At 44.5% G+C, this 20,630-nt stretch overlaps 1 protein-coding gene across 1 annotated transcript in view; it reads left to right on the forward strand.

Annotated features, from left to right (window-relative positions):
• Positions 1–20,630, forward strand: part of LOC124545898 (calcium release-activated calcium channel protein 1-like) — a 139,382-nt gene that overhangs the window by 70,242 nt on the left and 48,510 nt on the right. The gene's annotated exons all lie outside the window — the stretch shown is intronic.

Below are 20,630 nucleotides of genomic sequence, written 5' to 3' on the forward strand. Positions count from 1 at the left end.
AGAACAACCACCTTTGGCCGTAATAACGGCCTCGATAGGCCTGGGCATTGAGTCAGAGCTCGGATGGCGTATACAGGTACAGCTGCCCAAGCAGCTTCAACACGATACCACAGTTCATGAAGAGTAGCGAGTGGCGTATTGTGAAAACCAAGTTGCTCGGCCACCATCGACCAAACGTTTTCAGTTGGTGAGAGATCTGGAGAATGTGCTGGTCAGGGCAGCAGTCGAACATTTACTGTATCCAGAAAGGCCCGTACAGGACCTGCAACATGCGGTCGTGCGTTATTATGCTGCAATGTAGGGTTTCGCAGGGATCGAATGAAGGGTAGAGCCACGGATCGTAACACATCTGAAATGTAACGACCACTGTTCAAAGTGCCGTCAATGCGAACAAGAGGTGACCGAGACGCGTAACCAATGGCACCCCTTACCATCGCGCCGGGTGTGATCCGCCAGTATGGCGATGACGAACACACGCTTCCAATTTGCGTTCACCGCGATGTCGCCAAACACGGATGCGACCATCATGATGCTGTAAACAGAACCTGGATTCATCCGAAAAAATGACCTTTTGCCATTCGTGCAGCCAGGTTCGTCGTTGAGTAGGCCTACACCATCGCAGGCGCTCCTGTCTGTGATGCAGCGTCTAGGGTAACCGCAGCCATGGTCTCCGAGCTGATAGTCCATGCTGCTGCAAACGCCGTCGAACTGTTCGTGCAGATGGTTGTTGTCTTGCAAACGTCCCCATCTGTTGACTCAGGGATCGAGATGTGGCTGCACGATCCGTTACAGCCCTGCGGATAAGATGCCTGTCATCTCGACTGCTAGTGATACGAGGCCGTTGGGATCCAGCACGGCGTTCCGTATTACCCTCCTGAACCACTGATTCCATATTCTGCTAACAGTCATTGGATCTCGACCAACGCGAGCAGCAATGTCGCAATACGGTAAACCGCAATCGCGATAGGCTACAATGCGACCTTTATCAAAGTCGGAAACGTGATGGTACGCATTTCTCCTCCTTACACGAGGCATCACAACAACGTTTCACCAGGCAACGCCGGTCAACCGCTGTTTGTGTATGAGAAATCGGTTGGAAACTTTCCTCATGTCAGCACTTTGTAGGTGTTGCCACAGGCGCTAGCCTTGTGTGAATGCTCTGAATAGCTAATCATTTGCGTATCACAGCATCTTCTTCCTGTCGGTTAAATTTCGCGTCTGTATCCCGTCATCTTCGTGGTGTAGCAATTTTAATGGCCAGTAGTGTAGTTACTCGATATGGGCATTATTTTTTAAAACACCCTACTGTGGGCTCCAACTACTGATAGGCATGTTGTTGGCATAGGAAAGATTTTGTTCCAGACCAAACAATGTATCTAGCAGATTTTACCTTAATCATGTGACATCCAGTTCGAAAAATTGTATAATCGTCAATAATTCCATTACTCACATTTTACAATCCATGACCAATCAATATTGTATCTCCATGACGGACACACGTCCAGACCGTCCGCTCGCGTTAACACAGCAAACCTCCATCACAGCTAATTATTAACTTCTAACTGTGAGACTGACCACCCACAGAGTCTCTTACAGAGGGCGCACAGTGCTGTCAGTGATATTAATGCACTGTATAGTGCTGTATATCACTGCCAACATATAAATACACAAACAGGCTACTTACATACTCTGCATACAGTTAATAAAGAGTAAAAGAATCATTTCGATTCTCTCTAATACACAGTCAAGAATCTTTGTCTCCATATGCGCCATGGAAAAGATAAAAGTGGATTGTTAATCCTCCCAGTGGAGAGGTACATTATAATAGGAATGAACTTCTGACTAGCACCCTCGGCAGCTGGTTTACACAACTTTATTCTCTACTGGTTCTGTCTACATGACCATCTTCCCGAGTAAAATTTGAAATCCATATCTATAATCATTTAAGTAGCGCATCACTGTCGCTAGATAGTTACAATCTATTAGTAATTTTCCATGTGCACTGTTATACTTGTTGTATTTGTATGGAGTGTAGCCATGTATGGAAGTGAAACATGGACGATAACCAGTTTGGACAAGGAGAGAATAGAAGCTTTCGAAATTTGGTGCTACAGAAGAATGCTGAAGATAAGGTGGGTAGATCACATAACTAATGAGGAGGTATTGAATAGGATTGGGGAGAAGAGAAGTTTGTGGCACAACTTGACTAGAAGAAGGGATCGGTTGGTAGGACATGTTTTGAGGCATCAAGGGATCACAAATTTAGCATTGGAGGGCAGCGTGGAGGGTAAAAATCGTAGAGGGAGACCAAGAGATCAATACACTAAGCAGATTCAGAAGGATGTAGGTTGCAGTAGGTACTGGGAGATGAAGAAGCTTGCACAGGATAGAGTAGCATGGAGAGCTGCATCAAACCAGTCTCAGGACTGAAGACCACAACAACAACTGTTATACTGCTTGCACTACACACTCTCAGGAACATAGCGGCTAGGGCGGGTAAGAAGTCCAACGTCCACTCGGTGTGCTTGCCGGGGGGCCTTGTCCAGGATGTGGAAGAGGCTCTTCCGGCGGCTGTCGAGGGTCCAGGGTGCAGTCAGCTGCAGATTGCACACACATCGGCACCAACGTTGCCTGTCGTCGGGGTTCCAAGGAAATCCTTGGGTCCTTTCGACGGCTGGCTAAATTGGCGAAGGCGACCTCCACGTCTCGAGGAGTGGAAGCCAAGCTGACGATCTGCAGCATCGTAGCCAGGGTGGACCGGGGTCCTCTGGTTTGGAGTCGAGTGGAGAATCTAAACCAGAGGCTACGTCGGCTCTGTGACGAAAGTGGTTGTAGATTCCTCGACCTACGCTATGGGGTGGAAGGTTGTAGGACGCCCCTCGATAGATCAGGGATTTATTACACACACGAAGCATAGGGGTTTGTTACGAGATTAGGTTCCTCCCCACGGGAAACAAACCGCTGGCCTGAAAAATTACCAGTTCATGACACTGATGTGGGTGTGCCAACTGTAAAAATTGTTAGTTCGCCTAAAAGGGCCATTTAAATATGCTAAATCTCATGTTAGTAAAATATTGATGTGCCTGTAGCAAGATCCCCAAGTTACTCTCCGAAATAAACAGTAACAATGGCTATATTTTATTAGATACCGAAAGCTGCTTGAAACCAGACATAAATAGCAGTGAAATTTTGAACTCGTATTGGACAATAATACGAGTTCTAAATTTCACTGCTATATTTTGAACTCGTTGGAGAACCCGCCCCCCCATGAACCATGCACCTTGCCGTTGGTGGGGAGGCTTGCATACCTCAGCGATAGAGATAGCCGTACCGTAGGTGCAACCACAACGGAGGGGTATCTGTAGAGAGGACAGACAAACCTGTAGTTCCTGAAGAGGGGCAGCAGCCTTTTCAGTAGTTGCAAGGGCAACAGTCTGGATGATTGACTGATCTGGCCTTGTAACACTAACCACAACGGCCTTGCTGTGCTGGTACTGCGAACGGCTGAAAGCAAGGGGAAACTACGGCCGTAATTTTTCCCGAGGGCATGCAGCTTTACTGTATGGTTAAATGATGATGTCGTCCTCTTGGGTAAAATATTCCGGAGGTAAAATATTCCCCCCATTCGGATTTTCGGGCGGTGACTACTCAAGAGGATGTCGTTATCAGGAGAAAGAAAACTGGCGTTCTACGGATCGGAGCGTGGAATGTCAGATCCCTTAATCGGGCAGGTAGGTTAGAAAATTTAAAAAGGGAAATAGATAGGTTAAAGTTAGATATAGTGGGAATTAGTGAAGTTCGGTGACAGGAGGAACAAGACTTCTGGTCAGGCGACTACAGGATTACAAACACAAAAGCAAATAGGGGTAATGCAGGAGTAGGTTTAATAATGAATAGGAAAATAGGAATGCGGGTAAGCTACTACAAACAGCATAGTGAACGCATTATTGTGGCCAAGATAGACAGGAAGCCCACGCCTACTACAGTAGCACAAGTTTCTATGCCAACTAGCTCTGCAGATGACGAAGAAATTGAAGAAATGTATGATGAAATAAAAGAAATTATTCAGATAGTGAAGGGTGATGAAAATTTAACAGTCATGGCTGACTGGAATTCGTTAGTAGGAAAATGGAGAGAAGGAAACGTAGTAGGTGAATATGGATTGGGGCTCAGAAATGAAAGAGGAAGCCGTCTGGTAGAATTTTGCACAGAGCACAACTTAATCATAGCTAACACTTGGTTCAAGAATCATAAAAGAAGGCTGTATACATGGAAGAAGCCTGGAGATACTGACAGGTTTCAGATAGATTATCTAATGGTAAGACAGAGATTTAGGAACCAGGTTTTAAATTGTAAGACATTTCCAGGGGCAGATGTGGACTCTGACCACAATCTATTGGTTATGACTGTAGATTAAAACTGAAGAAATTGCAAAAATGTGGGAATTTAAGGAGATGGGAACTGGATAAACTGAAAAAACCAGAGGTTGTACAGAGTTTCAGGGAGAGTATAAGGGAACAATTGACTGGAATGGGGGAAAGAAATACAGAAGAAGAAGAATGGGTAGCTTTGAGGGATGGAGTAGTGATGGCAGCAGAGGATCAAGTAGGTAAAAAGACGAGGGCTAGTAGAAATCGTTGGGTAACACAAGAGATATTGAATTTAATTGATGAAAGGAGAAAATATAAAAATGCAGTAAATGAAACAGGCAAAAAGGAATACAAACGTCTCAAATATGAGATCGACAGGAAGTGCATAATGGCTAAGCAGGGATGGCTAGAGGACAAATGTAAGGATGTAGAGGCTTATCTCACTGGAGGCAAGGTAGATACTGCCTACAGGAAGATTAAAGAGACCTTTGGAGATAAGAGAACCACTTGCATGAACATCAAGAGCTCAGATGGAAACCCAGTTCTAAGCAAACAAGGGAAAGCAGAAAGGTGGAAGGAGTATATAGAAGGTCTATAGAAGGGCGATGTACTTAAGGACAATAATATGGAAATGGAAGAGGCTGTAGATGAAGATGAAATGGGAGATACGATACTGCGTGAAGAGTTTGACAGAGCACTGAAAGACCTGAGTCGAAACAAGGCCCCCGGAGTAGACAACATTCCATTGGAACTACTGACGGCCTTGGGAGAGCCAGTCCTGACAAAACTCTACCATCTGGTGAGCAAGATGTATGAAACAGGCGAAATACCCTCAGACTTCAAGAAGAATATAATAATTCCTATCGCAAAGAAAGCAGGTGTTGACAGATGTGAAAATTACCGAACTATCAGTTTAATACGTCACGGCTGCAAAATACTAAAGCGAATTCTTTACAGAAGAATGGAAAAACTAGTAGAAGCCGACCTCGGGGAAGATCAGTTTGGATTCCGTAGAAATGTTGGAACACGTGAGGCAATACTGACCCTACGACTCATCTTAGAAGCTAGATTAAGGAAGGGCAAACCTACGTTTCTAGCATTTGTAGACTTAGAGAAAGCTTTTGACAATGTTCTCTGGAATACTCTCTTTCAAATTCTGAAGGTGGCAAGGATAAAATACAGGGAGCGGAAGGCTATTTACAATTTGTACAGAAACCAGATGGCAGTTATAAGAATCGAGGGTCATGAAAGGGAAGCAGTGGTTGGGAAGGGAGTGAGACAGGGCTGTAGCCTATTCCCGATGTTATTCGATCTGTATATTGAGCAAGCAGTGAAGGAAACAAAAGAAAAATTCGGAGTAGGTATTAAAATCCATGGAGAAGAAATAAAAACTTTGAGGTTCGCCAATGACATTGTAATTCTGTCAGAAACAGTAAAGGACTTGGAAGAGAGTAGCATGGAGAGCTGCATCAAACCAGTCTCAGGGATGAAGACCACAACAACAACAACATATTGGACGTTGTTTACGAAGGATAGGATTGATGCTATGGGAGGTGATGTGTTCATTGCAATTAAATGGCTCTGAGCGCCATGGGACTTAACATCTGTGGTCATCAGTCCCCTAGAACTTAGAACTACTTAAACCTAACTAACCTAAGGACATCACACACACCCATGCCCGAGGCAGGATTCGAACCTGCGACCGTAGCGGACACGCGGTTCCAAACTGAAGCGCCTAGAACCGCACGGCCACAACGGCCGGCTCATTGCAATTAAAGGCTGTTTAAGCGCAGTTGTGATCGATACTGGGTCGGGCCATGAAATAGTCTGGATAAAGCTGTCAATCTGACAAGGATTAACCATTGTATTAGGATGTTTTTATAGACCTCCAGCATCCGCAACAAACGTCGCAGAGCGTTTCAGGGAAAGTCTTGAGTACATAGAAAATAAATATCCAAATTATCCATTCGTTATAGGTGGAGACTTTAATCTGGCATCCATTGACTGGGAAAATTACACGTTTATCACAGGGGGCGGAAGCAAAGACTCGTGTGAAGTTATTCTAGGAGCGCTCTCAACATATAACCACGAGCAATTGGTTAGAAAACCAACTCGAGATGGTAACATATTAGATATCTTGGCTACAGACAGACCTGATCTTTCTGGGAAAGTTAATTTAGAAGAAGGTATTAGCGACCATAATGTCATTGTGGCTTCTATGTCAGTGGAAGTTGCAAAAAAACCAAAGAAACAGCGTAGAGTTTTCTTGTTTGGGAAAGCAAATAAAGGTGTCATTAATGAATATCTTCATAGTCAGCTCCAATCATTCTCCTAGGAACACAAAGATATTGAGCATCTTTGGCCGGAATTTAAAGGTATTGCCCACCACGTGCTAGAGAAGTTATGTGGGTAACAAAAATATAGGGAAGCAACAAACATATTAGAAAGTTGCTGAGAAAGCAGAGAATTTTGCACAGTCCTTTTAAACGTAGTCACTGCCCCGCTGACAAACAGGAATTATGCGAAATGAAAGCAGCTGTCAAAAGGTCAATGAGAGATTCTTTTAACGAATTTTAAAGCAGTATTTTATCTGTACATTCTAAAAATAACCCAAAAAATTTTGGTCATACGTAAAATCTATGAACACTACAAATAATTCAATACCTTCTAATAATTTCCTGGTATGCAGTCGGGAAAATTTCAGAAGTCAATTCAATACCTTCTCTTGCTGACAGTACGGGTAATTTAATGGATGATGAAAAACAGAAGGCCGAAATTCTAAGCCTAGCTTTCAAAAACTCGTTTAAGGTAGAAGACCGCATTTCCATTCCCCCTTTCAATTATCGAACAAACGCAAGATGGATGACATAGTGTTTAGTGTATCAATTAAGATCCTTAGAACCCAGGAAAGCATCTGGCCCAGACGGTATCCCCGTAAGATTTTGTGTTGACTATGTTACAAATTATAGCACCATTCTTATCCATCATCTATCATAGATAATTGGAGAAGCGGAAAGTTCCATGGGGCTGGAAGAAGGGCCGGGTCATAGCAAGCTATAAAAAGGGTAGAAAATCGGATGCACATAATTACCGGCCACTTTCACTAACATCGATTTGTTGTAGAATCATGGAACGTATTTTGTGTTCAGACTTAATGACCTTTCTAGACTCTGAGAAGCTCATCTGCAGAAACCAGCACGGTTTTAGGAAACAGCGGTCATGCGAGACACAGCTGGCCTTCTTTGTGGATGATATACAACAGGCTCTAGATACCGGCTCCCAGGTTGATGCCATATTTCTCGACTTTCGAAAGGCGTTCGACTCAGTTCCACACTGTCGCTTGTTCCAAAAAGTCTGTCCGATGACATATGCGGTTGTATAGAAGGTTTTCTAACAGACAGAGAGCAGTATGTCGTCCTAAATGGGGTGACTTGAACAGAAACAAGCGTAACTTCAGGTGTGCCCCAGGGCAGAGTAATAGGTCCGCTGCTTTTTACACTGGTTGATGGTATTGACTGCGGCATTAGACTTTTTGCCGATGATGCTGTAATCTACAGGAAAGTAATATCACACGAAAGTTGTGAACAAATAAATGAGGATTTCCAGAAAATAAATGCGTGGTGTAATGACTGGCAGTTATCTCTCAATATTAGTAAGTGTAACCTACTGCGTATAACAAGGCGAAAATCCCCATTAATGAACGAGTACAAAATAAATGCCCAGTCTCTGGAAGCGGTAACATCCGTCAAGTATCTGGGTGTGACTATTCGTAATGATCTCAAATGGAACGATCAGATTGCACAAGTAAAGCGCAAGGCGAACTCTAGATTGCGTTTTATTGGTAGAATCCTGAAGCGATGCAGTCCTTCAGTAAAGGAAATTGCTTACAATACTTTAGTTCGTCCAGTCTTAGAGTATTATTCATCTGTATGGGACCCTTACCAGTTGGGTCTGATTCAAGAGATTGAGAAGGTCCAAAGAAGAGCGCCAAGATTCGTGAGTGGTACATTTAGCCATCGCGAGAGCGTTACAAATCTCATAGAAAGTTTGAAGTGGGACACACTTGCAGATAAACGACGCGCTAAACGGAAGGGGCTGCTCACCAAATTCCGAAATCCGATCTTCGCCGAGGATGTAGAGCATATATTATTACCACCAATTTTCAAATCGCGCAATCATCAACATTCAAAAGTAAGGGAAATTAGAGCTCGTACTGAGGCGTTCAGAAAGAGGGGTGGAAATATGACTTTGTCGCGAATTGTGCCCTCAGCCACACACCGATTGGTAGCTAGCGGAGTATATATGTAGATATAGATCTTTATCTCCCAGTGCAGTCAGTATATTAGTCCTGAATGTTTAAGACCGGAACGTTCTTCAGGCGTTCCTTGGCTAAAGTACAGTAGAAGGAATCGTTTTAAATTTGTTACGCATTCAAAGCCAGAGACCAGTGCAGATATAACTAAAGTAAAATCGTGGACCGATTTGGAGAATCAATGCAATTGTAAGAACAAACTGTTTCAAGGTCTCAATCCATTTTATATTGGTTTAGAAATAGCTGGAGACGAACCAGCGAAAAACGATGTTGTACAAAGTGAAGTAAAATATCTAACGTTTGTAGTTAGGAACAGAGTGTATATGACTTTCTGTAAACGTAAAGGTACCGTTACATTCTAAATAAAGATTATTCTTGACAGCATATGTCTGCGTTGGAATTTTTTTATGGAAACTGGGACCATATGCGGAACTACCCGGACGACCTGCGCCTGGCCTTCCTTGTTCCTACCACACAGCAACGAATCGACGATTTAGCTTTAACATTTTATGGAAATAAGATTAATTATTCTGCTGCTGTAATTGTAATAGAGGAGTTGTGGTACTACAAGCCTAATTTGCAGCAACTGATTGACAGTTTTCGAGATGCCTATAGGGAGTTTGTATTTATGCCTAATGGTGTGAGTTGCGCACATCGCTACTAGGATTTTAGGCAGGGTAGATACAGACCATTGTGGTATAATCAGCCAGTGACTGGCTCCCAGATATGAATTTCAACTTTTGGTTATTGAAGGAATACAGCAGCGAGCGACTTTTTGTATAGTTTTGTTTTATCCAAGACCCATTTCGGGCTTTCAATCAACTCTTAACTGGTGTAATACAATTGTATCTATGACAGAAAGTTTTTTATCTACACATTTTGAACACTGCAGTTTTGTTCTGTAATTTGTGACTTCCTTTTCTATTTTACATGCACAGCATAAACACATTTAGTTTTACTCATGCAGCACACCATTCAAAATGAGTAAATGCCGAATAGGCTACTTGCCATAAAACAAAGCTGCGTAAAAAAAGCGGCTGGTTGCTGTATTTCTTCAGGCAAGTCAGTCCACAGGCACCACTATCGTGGGTAAATTAATGTTCAACTTTTGTACCTGTAGATGGTAATGTAGACCGCTAGCGAATAAAATCGTTTGATCTAGCAGCTGACGGTGGAACTGCTAAAATATATCACAGCTGTGGAGCACCTCTTATTGAAAAAATCTTCGTTAGAGTTGCCATTCAGCTATGTTCACGGCACTTTTCTAGTAGTCTACACTAGTTCACAGCCGGAACAACTTGCCACCGTAGCTCAGCTTAAGATATGTATATGTAAGAACTTGATCCTCATTTATCTTTGAGTCTCGTTTGCCCAACACCGCATCACACACTCCCCTTTCACAGCAGATACTCGCTTTCTTACTTGGTCTGCATTGTCACTTTACACGATGAATAACGTGGAACGAGACAATTTACACGTTACTAACTGAATTGATACTGAAATATAGCTGCATGTTGACTACTTAGAAAGGATTGCACGTAAAACAAAACAATAATTGATTGAACAGCACAAGTGAGTATGTTAAACTTTTACACTAAATCATCTGGAACCAGTCGAAAAAAATTCTTCTAGGGAACTGAAGGACTGGTCAGAAGGAACTTTCTCAACTTACTTTCGAATTTAGCTTCACTATTTGTCAGGCATTTAATATAGTCGCGTAGGCAGTCAAAGATTTCGATAGCAGCATTATCCACTCCATTCTGAGCTAAAGTCCGTTTCAATGAAGAATGGGAGTGTGTCAACAGTCAAGTTTGCGTTAAGCTTGTAGTTCCTCCCTCCGCTTGCTCCTTTACCTCCACTCCCCCAGCGAAACCCCAAAGCCTAATGACTACTGACTGTTTCCAGGTCGGAGTGAGGCAAGTGCTTGTCAGTAAAGCAGTGTGCTGTTCATACCAACCGTAACGCTTGGAATACTTTTTTTTTAACCACAATGTTCCAAATAAATGCTTTTTATTAACTATTATTTCCCATCTACCAGGGCAAAGCGTTACTTGTAAAACTTCACGTTTGTAAAACGCTTTACGTGCCATAAACGTCTCTCTACAAAAACCATGACAGACGACGTGCCACACACTTACCGATAATGTCTAGAGAAACGAAGATGTATTCTTTCACAGACACGTCTGCGGACGAATGCAGCCTCTAGTTCAAAGAATATCCACTACATATGCCTACGACGACCTGACGATTCACATGCTGGCTATAAAAAAAAAAAGAACTTTTTATTGATAGTAAGAATTAATTTGTCTAAAATGCGATTAAATGATTTTGAACTTTATTTTAACAAGATCGAAATCAAGGCTTCCACCCTCATCTTCAGATGTACCAGATGCACATGCATCAAATCGATGCACATGCCTCAAATCGATATATGTTTTTTATCTTGTGACCCTGTGTGGCTATCATCATTTGTGCTGCAGTACAGTGTGCTGTCAAACCAAGGACCCACACCGCTACTCGCGAAGTGACACCACGAATGCCCGACAGCAGAATCGTGAGTAATGCTGTGGGTCCCTGGTCCGACACTGAACGTTAGTGCAGGACAACTGACGACAGCAAGACAAGTCACATGGTAAACAAATCACACATCGATTTCATGCATATGTGTTAGGCACATGTGAAGATGAGGCTGGAAGCCTCGATATTGATCCTGTTAGAATAGAACTGCAGATCAGTTAATCGCGGTTTGAGGCAAGTTCATTCGTACTCTCAATTTATCTTACTACCGCGTTCCCGTGGTTCAGACAACGATGGGAAGTTTGAATCAAAAATTTATAGTTGGAAGATTTGCGCGCAAAGAATAGATAGTTAAGCAGTCACTGTTGTAAATCAGGCAGAGAAAATGGGAAGACAGAGCTAATATCTCAGGGCGTTAGAGCGACGATGGAGTCATTAGCTTAACAACTTGGGACGGTACAGTTTGCTCCGTAATGGCCTAAACATATTGGATAGCGGGCACAAAAGCAGTCGTTAACAGGCTGTAGTCATTATAGAAAATATTACTTCAAATCGTCTGCTGGGAAGCTTGCCAATAATTGTAATCTCAGTAGGTAAACACTTTTACCTTCCTACGAAGTTGTGGGGGAAAAACCACAATTTAGCATGTTGGGAGTAAACGATAACACCGACATAGAAAGATCCCCATTCCATCACTCCTGTGACTACATTAGCTTCCAAAATCGTTACACATTTCTGACACAGGAACTGCTTAGCTACCAAACACAAAAATGGTTCTGTCGGTAGAGAGACATACTTGGGGACATTAACAATATCTATCTCTCTCCAGAAAAAAAAAAACAGAAATGAATATAAGTATTTGATAGCCGCTAATTTCCCTACTGAGTCTGAAACTGCGAACTTAAAACTGCGCTATCTTTTCAGAAATCTGCAGGCAACTGGTCGCTCTTGCATAGTCGCTGGTGGAAGCCTCCGGACAGCATAAGTCTTCTTAATGCGTTAGCGCAGCGCTTTATAATCTTCATAAGATGTTGTAGGCATCACTTGATCTGGGTATGTTTCTCTGACATTTTAGAAATCTAACATAGGCGTAGTATGGTACATAAATCGAATTACTCTTACAAACGCAGTATACCATGTGTTAAACAATAAGCTTGACTGGACACTCGTCGGAGCGATCGTGCATTTGAAAAATGCCAATGGCCTAAAAAATTGACAATCATGGCGAAAAGTAAATAAAATCGTTAAATAAAAACAGATCTGCAAATAATTTTTCTTTCGTTTAATGACTTCTTCGTGGCTGTCGACTCAAGAATAAAGACTTTTTTTAATTTGAAGATATTGCGTATTATATATGCGGGATGTAACAGGTATAAGGGCAGATACTTTTACAGGTGGTACCTTAATATGCACACATACCAGTGTGTTGGTTGCTTTTTCTCTGTGTCGAACAGTCTTCTCACAAAAAAGTCATACAATTTACTAGGCGATGTTTTCTAACTGCCTCACTAATTGCCCTATGCCTGTCAGTAACGACAAACCCTTTTGCATCCATGCGTCCACACTTCAACACCCGACCTGCTGCCTAGGAGAGAATAACCTTTAATAGCTTGCACTTGTCACATATACTTAGAGGTAGTAACCAACCAGTAGTTATCAGTCTGCAAATGAAAAATAGTCATATAATAATAGTGGACGATAAATAGTTTAGACAAGAAGAGAATAGAAGTTTTCTAAATGTGGTGCTACAGAAGAATGCTGAAGATTAGATGGGTAGATCACATAACTAACGAGGAGGTACTGAATAGAATTGGAAAGAAGAGAAATTTGAGGCACAACTTGATTAGAAGAGATCGGTTGGTAGGGCATATTCTGAGGCATCAAGGGATCACCAATTTGGTATTGGAGGGTAGCGTGGAGGGTAAAAATCGTAGAGGGAGACCAAGAGATGAATACACTAAACAGATTCAAAAGGATGTAGGTTGCAGTAGGTACTGGGAGATGAAGAAGCTTGCACAGGATAGAGTAGCGCGGAGAGCTGCATCAAACCAGTCTCTGGACTGAAGACCACAACAACAACAATATTGTTCAGTACACTGTCGTCAGTGACCAGTAGAAATATCTGCAGTACACTAGTCAAACATCTTATTCATTAGTCGAGGGATTTTGCATAACATTCATCAGAGGGAACCCAAAATCCACTGATTTTGGAGACTGTTCAAAGACACTATCAGGCTATTTTAGTGTGAGGGACCCATGGCTTCCGATGGCTCGTTACAGAGTCGTAACGTAATTACAATTTATTCGGTTTGTTGGCCCAGTTATCTTTATTTCTGTGAAAATACTTTTAGGAAAGCAGCAAAGGACAACACTAAACACAGAGTAATGCAACAACTGTAAGCGCAGAACAGGGAATCAGCGATCATAAGGCCGTTTAAGCATCCCTGAATATGGAAGTAAATAAGAATATGAAAAAATGGAGGAAGGTTTCTCTGTTTAGCAAGAGTAATAGGAGGCAGATTTCAGACTACCTAACATATCAAAACGAAAATTTCATTTCCGACACTGACAATGTTGAGTGTTTTTGGAAAAAGTTGAAGATACGTGCCGAGTAAAACTGTGAGGGACGGGAAAAACCCACCGTGGTTCAACAACAAAGTTAGGAAACTACTGCGAAAGCAAAGAGAGCTGCACTGCAAATTTAAACGCAGCCAAAACCTCTCAGACAAATAGAAGCTAAACGATGTCAAAGTTAGCGTAAGGAGGGCTATGAGTGAAACGTTCAGTGAATTCGAAAGTAAAATTCTGTGTACCGACTTGACACAAAATCCTAGGAAGTTCTGGTCTTACGTTAAATCAGTAAGTGGCTCGAAACAGAAAATCCAGACACTCTGGGATGATAATGGCATTGAAACAGAGGATGACAGGCGTAAAGCTGAAATACTAAACACCTTTCTCCAACGATGTTTCGCAGAGGAAGACAGCATTGCAGTTCCTTCTGTAAATAATCGCACGAACGAAAAATTGGTTGACATCGAAATAAGTGTCCAAGGAATAGAAAAGCAACTGAAATCACTCAACAGAGGAATGTCCACTGGACCTGACGGGATACCAATTCGATTCTACACAGAGTACGCGAAAGAACTTGCCCCCCTTATAACAGCCGTGTACCGCACGTCTCTAGAGGAACGGAAGGTTCCAATTGATTGGAAAAGAGCACAGGTAGTCCCAGTTTTCAAGAAGGGTCGTCGAGCAGTTTTGCAAGACTATAGGCCTATATCTCTGATGTCGATCTGTTGTAGAATTTTAGAACATGTTTTTTGCTCGAGTATCATGTCGTTTTTGGAAACCCAGAATCTACTCTGTAGGAATCAACATGGATTCCGGAAACAGCGATCGTGTGAGACCCAACTCGCTTTATTTGTTCATGAGACCCCGAATATATTAGATACAGGCTCCCAGGTAGATGCCATTTTCCTTGACTTCCGGAAGGCGTTCGATACAGTTCCGCACTGTCACCTGATAAACAAAGTAGGAGCCTATGGAATATCAGACCAACTGTGTGGCTGCATTGAAGAGTTTTTAGCAGACAGAGCACAGCATGTTGTTCTCAATGGAGAGACGTCTACAGACGTTAAAGTAACGTCTGTCGTGCCACAGGGGAGTGTTATGGGACCATTGCTTTTCAAATATATATACACTCCTGGAAATTGAAATAAGAACACCGTGAATTCATTGTCCCAGGAAGGGGAAACTTTATTGACACATTCCTGGTGTCAGATACATCACATGATCACACTGACAGAACCACAGGCACATAGACACAGGCAACAGAGCATGCACAATGTCGGCACTAGTACAGTGTATATCCACCTTTCGCAGCAATGCAGGCTGCTATTCTCCCATGGAGACGATCGTAGAGATGCTGGATGTAGTCCTGTGGAACGGCTTGCCATGCCATTTCCACCTGGCGCCTCAGTTGGACCAGCGTTCGTGCTGGACGTGCAGACCGCGTGAGACGACGCTTCATCCAGTCCCAAACATGCTCAATGGGGGACAGATCCGGAGATCTTGCTGGCCAGGGTAGTTGACTTACACCTTCTAGAGCACGTTGGATGGCACGGGATACATGCGGACGTGCATTGTCCTGTTGGAACAGCAAGTTCCCTTGCCGGTCTAGGAATGGTAGAACGATGGGTTCGATGACGGTTTGGATGTACCGTGCACTATTCAGTGTCCCCTCGACGATCACCAGTGGTGTACGGCCAGTGTAGGAGATCGCTCCCCACACCATGATGCCGGGTGTTGGCCCTGTGTGCCTCGGTCGTATGCAGTCCTGATTGTGGCGCTCACCTGCACGGCGCCAAACACGCATACGACCATCATTGGCACCAAGGCAGAAGCGACTCTCATCGCTGAAGACGACACGTCTCCATTCGTCCCTCCATTCACGCCTGTCGCGACACCACTGGAGGCGGGCTGCACGATGTTGGGGCGTGAGCGGAAGACGGCCTAACGGTGTGCGGGACCGTAGCCCAGCTTCATGGAGACGGTTGCGAATGGTCCTCGCCGATACCCCAGGAGCAACAGTGTCCCTAATTTGCTGGGAAGTGGCGGTGCGGTCCCCTTCGGCACTGCGTAGGATCCTACGGTCTTGGCGTGCATCCGTGCGTCGCTGCGGTCCGGTCCCTGGTCGACGGGCACGTGCACCTTCCGCCGACCACTGGCGACAACATCGATGTACTGTGGAGACCTCACGCCCCACGTGTTGAGCAATTCGGCGGTACGTCCACCCGGCCTCCCGCATGCCCACTATACGCCCTCGCTCAAAGTCCGTCAACTGCACATACGGTTCACGTCCACGCTGTCGCGGCATGCTACCAGTGTTAAAGACTGCGATGGAGCTCCGTATGCCACGGCAAACTGGCTGACACTGACGGCGGCGGTGCACAAATGCTGCGCAGCTAGCGCCATTCGACGGCCAACACCGCGGTTCCTGGTGTGTCCGCTGTGCCGTGCGTGTGATCATTGCTTGTACAGCCCTCTCGCAGTGTCCGGAGCAAGTATGGTGGGTCTGACACACCGGTGTCAATGTGTTCTTTTTTCCATTTCCAGGAGTGTAAATGACCTAGTAGATAGTGTCGGAAGTTCCGTGCGGCTTTTCGCGGATGATGCTGTAGTATACAGAGAAGTTGCAGCATTAGAAAATTGCAGCGAAATGCAGGAAGATCTGCAGCGGATAGGCACTTGGTGCAGGGAGTGTCAACTGACCCTTAACATAGACAAATGTAATGTATTGCGAATACATAGAAAGAAGGATCCTTTATTGTATGATTATATGATAGCGGAACAAATACTGGTAGCAGTTACTTCTGTAAAATATCTGGGAGTATGCGTACGGAACGATTTGAAGTGGAATGATCATGTAAAATTAATTGTTGGTAAGGCGGGTTCAAATGGCTCTGAGCACTATGGGGCTTAACATCTGTGGTCATCAGTCCCCTAGAACTTAGAACTACTTAAACCTAACTAACCTAAGGACATCACACACATCCATGCCCGAGGCAGGATTCGAACTTGCGACCGTAGCGGTCGACGGGTTCCAGACTGAAGCGCCTAGAACCGCACGGCCACACCGGCTGGCGGTAAGGCGAGGCGGGTGCCAGGTTGAAATTCATGGGGAGATTCCTTAGAAAATGTAGTTCATCAACAAAGGAGGTGGCTTACAAAACACTCGTTCGACCTATACTTGAGTATTGCTCATCAGTGTGCGATCCGTACCAGGTCGGGTTGACAGAGGAGATAGAGAAGATCCAAAGAAAAGCGGCGCGTTTCGTCACAGGGTTATTTGGTAAGCGTGATAGCGTTACGGACATGTTTAGCAAACTCAAGTGGCAGACTGCAAGAGAGGCGCTCTGCATCGCGGTGTAGCTTGCTGTCCAGGTTTCGAGAGGGTGCGTTTCTAGAAGAGGTATCGATTATATTGCTTCCCCCTACTTATACCTCCCGAGGAGATCACGAATGTATAAATAGAGAGGTTCGAGCGCGCACGGTTGTTTTCCGGCAGTCGTTCTTCCCGCGAACCATACGCGACTGGAAGAGGAAAGGGAGGTAATGACAGTGGCACGTAAAGTGCCCTCCGCCACACACCGTTGGGTGACTTACGGAGTCTAAATGTAGATGTAGATGTAGAACTCTCAGATGCGAAAGGGTTGTGATGTGGTTGCCGTCACTTTAGGAGCAGCTGAAACAAGCGGTGTTGTGCCACTCATCCGTTTCATTCAAACGAGGCGCGCACTGGCCAGGTGAACCTATCCGTGCTGCTGTTAACGTACAGCCAATACTGTAGGAAAAAGACAAAAGCGATCAGTACTGAATCTAAGCTTGAGGTCGGAGAGTAAAGTGGCATTACTGTTGTCAATAGCAAGTACTGCAAGCGAACAGGACATGTTTGCTTCCAGACAGGACACACAGCGCCTGGCGCCTGGCCTTACCACTCTTGTGCAGATGTTTCCAGTGCTGCACAGATGGACTGTGTGCAGAAACGCGTTCTTGTACTGTAAGAGTCCACCCCCGTGTTCTGTGCCTCAGCTGCCTGCCGCCTACTTACCAGTGCGCTTCGTCTGCTGGAATGGCTATCCCAGCCCTACAAGCGATGATTTTCTTATGTGGTACTCTAATATTGACCTGTGGAATTATTGGCTGTTCTGGCATAACCTGTTTATATGATCGTTTGCAGGTTCGCTGTAGCGCACAAGTTCTGCTTAGGCTTCAGCTGCTGAACCGCACCTCCCACGCCGCGCTGTGGCTGCTCGCACGGAATCCCCCTCCAGCACCATTGTCCCCTCCCCTACCACGCCGCCTGCGCGGGTACAAAACTAGTTATTTTGTGCACACTCTACCCTTACGGAACCGCTGCCCTATACATGGCAGTCGTGTATGCTGTCCACTCTTCTATGGAGGTGCGCTCAAGTGACATCTACCACACATAAAGAGTAGGTACGTAATAGCGTCGCCGGTACAACTAAAAAATTGATGAAAAAATATCTATCTCCGTAAACCGATGCAACCTGTTCCCAGCTACTGTACTCCTGCCATCAACACCACTCCATAGGTACGTGTTGGAAGGGATGGCTCTCTGAGTTGGCACTGGCCAGGAAACTGCTTGCACACCCTTACAGGGTGCTCTGGTCTGTTCTGTTCTTTTGTGTACCGTATTACTCTACATGTAGCATCATTCCTGTAGAGAGGCAATTCACAGAGACCGCGCGATATGGCGTGTGTTTGCGCTGTCTGTGTGTGCAGCGCGTGTGGAGGCACGCTTTTATCTGGCTCGCTGAGAGCACCACTCCTGCCCGAGTGCTTCTGTAAAAACCGGGATTTCCCGGCCCCTCCCACCAGCGGCAGCGATAAAATACTCTGGCTGAGCTGTTTCATCACTCATCTACATCAGAAACTCCATCCTCACGTTTCTGAGAATGCAGTGTTTTCGATTTTTCCCTCTTTCGGTAAACTGCGTTTTCTTTATTTGTTACTGTAATACTTAGTGGCAGAATTTAATTTATAAGTTTCTCGTATTGATGGGCTCACTGAAGCTAATGGCCAAAATGTTTGCTGCCATACACACCTGCCAGGTTTCGTTGCTTCATTGACTAGGCCGCTGCTCTTTATGGCAGGTTATTTCTTTTCCTCTTTTTTCAACGTAAGCTTTCAGATTGGCTGGATGTGGCGCACCATGTCTTCCTCTCATGTACCAGCCTATTCAGCTCACAAGGGGAAGGCCTCAGGCATAGCCAATCGATTCCGCTCAAATCGCTTGGGTACAATCTAAAACAAAAGACTAAGACACAATAACTCAACGTCTTCCTTTTCCCACCCTCCATGTTTGACAAAACTACTACTTCTAAATTTCAGGATAGCATCGATAGATAAATGAAACTTCAGCCTTTTTCATCAACATATATGTGGTCCGCAACGCATATTTTCCTAGGAAAAAACTTTTTCGACTGCCAGTTACGCACCCATAAATACAGGGTGGTCCATTTGATAGTGACCGGCCCAAATACCTCACGTAACAAGCATTAAACGAAAAAACTACAAAGAACGAAACTCGTCTAGCTTGAAGCGGGGAAACCAGATAACGCTATGGTTTGCCCCCTAGATGGCGCTGCCACAGGTCAAACGGATATCAACTGCGTTTTTTTTTTTTTTTTTTTTAAATAGGAACCCCAATTTTTATTACATATTCGTGTAGTACGTAAGGAAATATGAATGTTTTAATTGGACCACTTTTTTCACTTTGCGATAGATGGCGCTGTAATAGTCACAAACGTATAAGTACGTAGTATCACGTAACATTCCACAAGTGGGGACGGTATTTGCTTCGTGATACATTACCGTTGTTAAAATGGACCGTTTATCAATTGCGGGAAAGGTCGATATCGTGTTGATGTATGGCTATTGTGATCAAAATGCCCAACGGACGTGTGCTATGTATGCTGCTCGATATCCTGGACGACATCATCCAAGTGTCCGGACCGTTCGCCGGATAGTTACGTTATTTAAGGAAACAGGAAGTGTTCAGCCACATGTGAAACGTCAACCACGACCTGCAACAAATGATGATGCCCAAGTAGGTGTTTTAGCTGCTGGCGCGGCTAATCCGCACATCAGTAGCAGACAAACTGCACGAGAATCGGGAATCTCAAAAACGTCGGTGTTGAGAATGCTACATCAACATCGACTGCACCCGTACCATATTTCTATGGCCGGCCGGGGTGGCCGAGCGGTTCTAGGCGCTACAGTCTGGAACCGCGCGACCGCTACGGTCGCAGGTTCGAATCCTGCCTCGGGCATGCATGTGTGTGATGTCCTTAGTTAGGTTTAAGTAGTTCTAAGTTCTAGGGGACTGATGACCTCCGAAGTTAAGTCCCATAGAGCTCAGAGCCATTTGAACCATATTTCTATGCACCAGGAATTGCGTGGCGACGACTTTGAACGTCGTGTACAGTTCTGCCACTGGTCGCGAGAGAAATTACGGGACGATGGCAGATTTTTTGCACGTGTTCTATTTAGCGGTAAAGTAAACCGGCATAATATGCACTACTGGGCAACGAAAAATCCGCGATGGCTGCGACAAGTGGAACATCAGCGACCTTGGCGGGTTAATGTACTGTGGGAGGAAGGATAATTGGCCCCCATTTTATCGATGGCAATCTAAATGGTGCAATGTATGCTGATTTCCTACATAATGTTCTACCGATGTTACTACAAGATGTTTCACTGCATGACAGAATGGCGATGTACTTCCAACGTGACGGATTACCGGCACATAGCTCGCGTGCGGTTGAAGCGGTATTGAATAGCATATTTCATGACAGGTGGATTGGTCGTCGAAGCACCATACCATGGCCCGCACGTTCACCGGATCT

This window comes from Schistocerca americana, chromosome 8 (assembly GCF_021461395.2).
Source record: "Schistocerca americana isolate TAMUIC-IGC-003095 chromosome 8, iqSchAmer2.1, whole genome shotgun sequence".
NCBI lineage: Eukaryota > Metazoa > Arthropoda > Insecta > Orthoptera > Acrididae > Schistocerca > Schistocerca americana.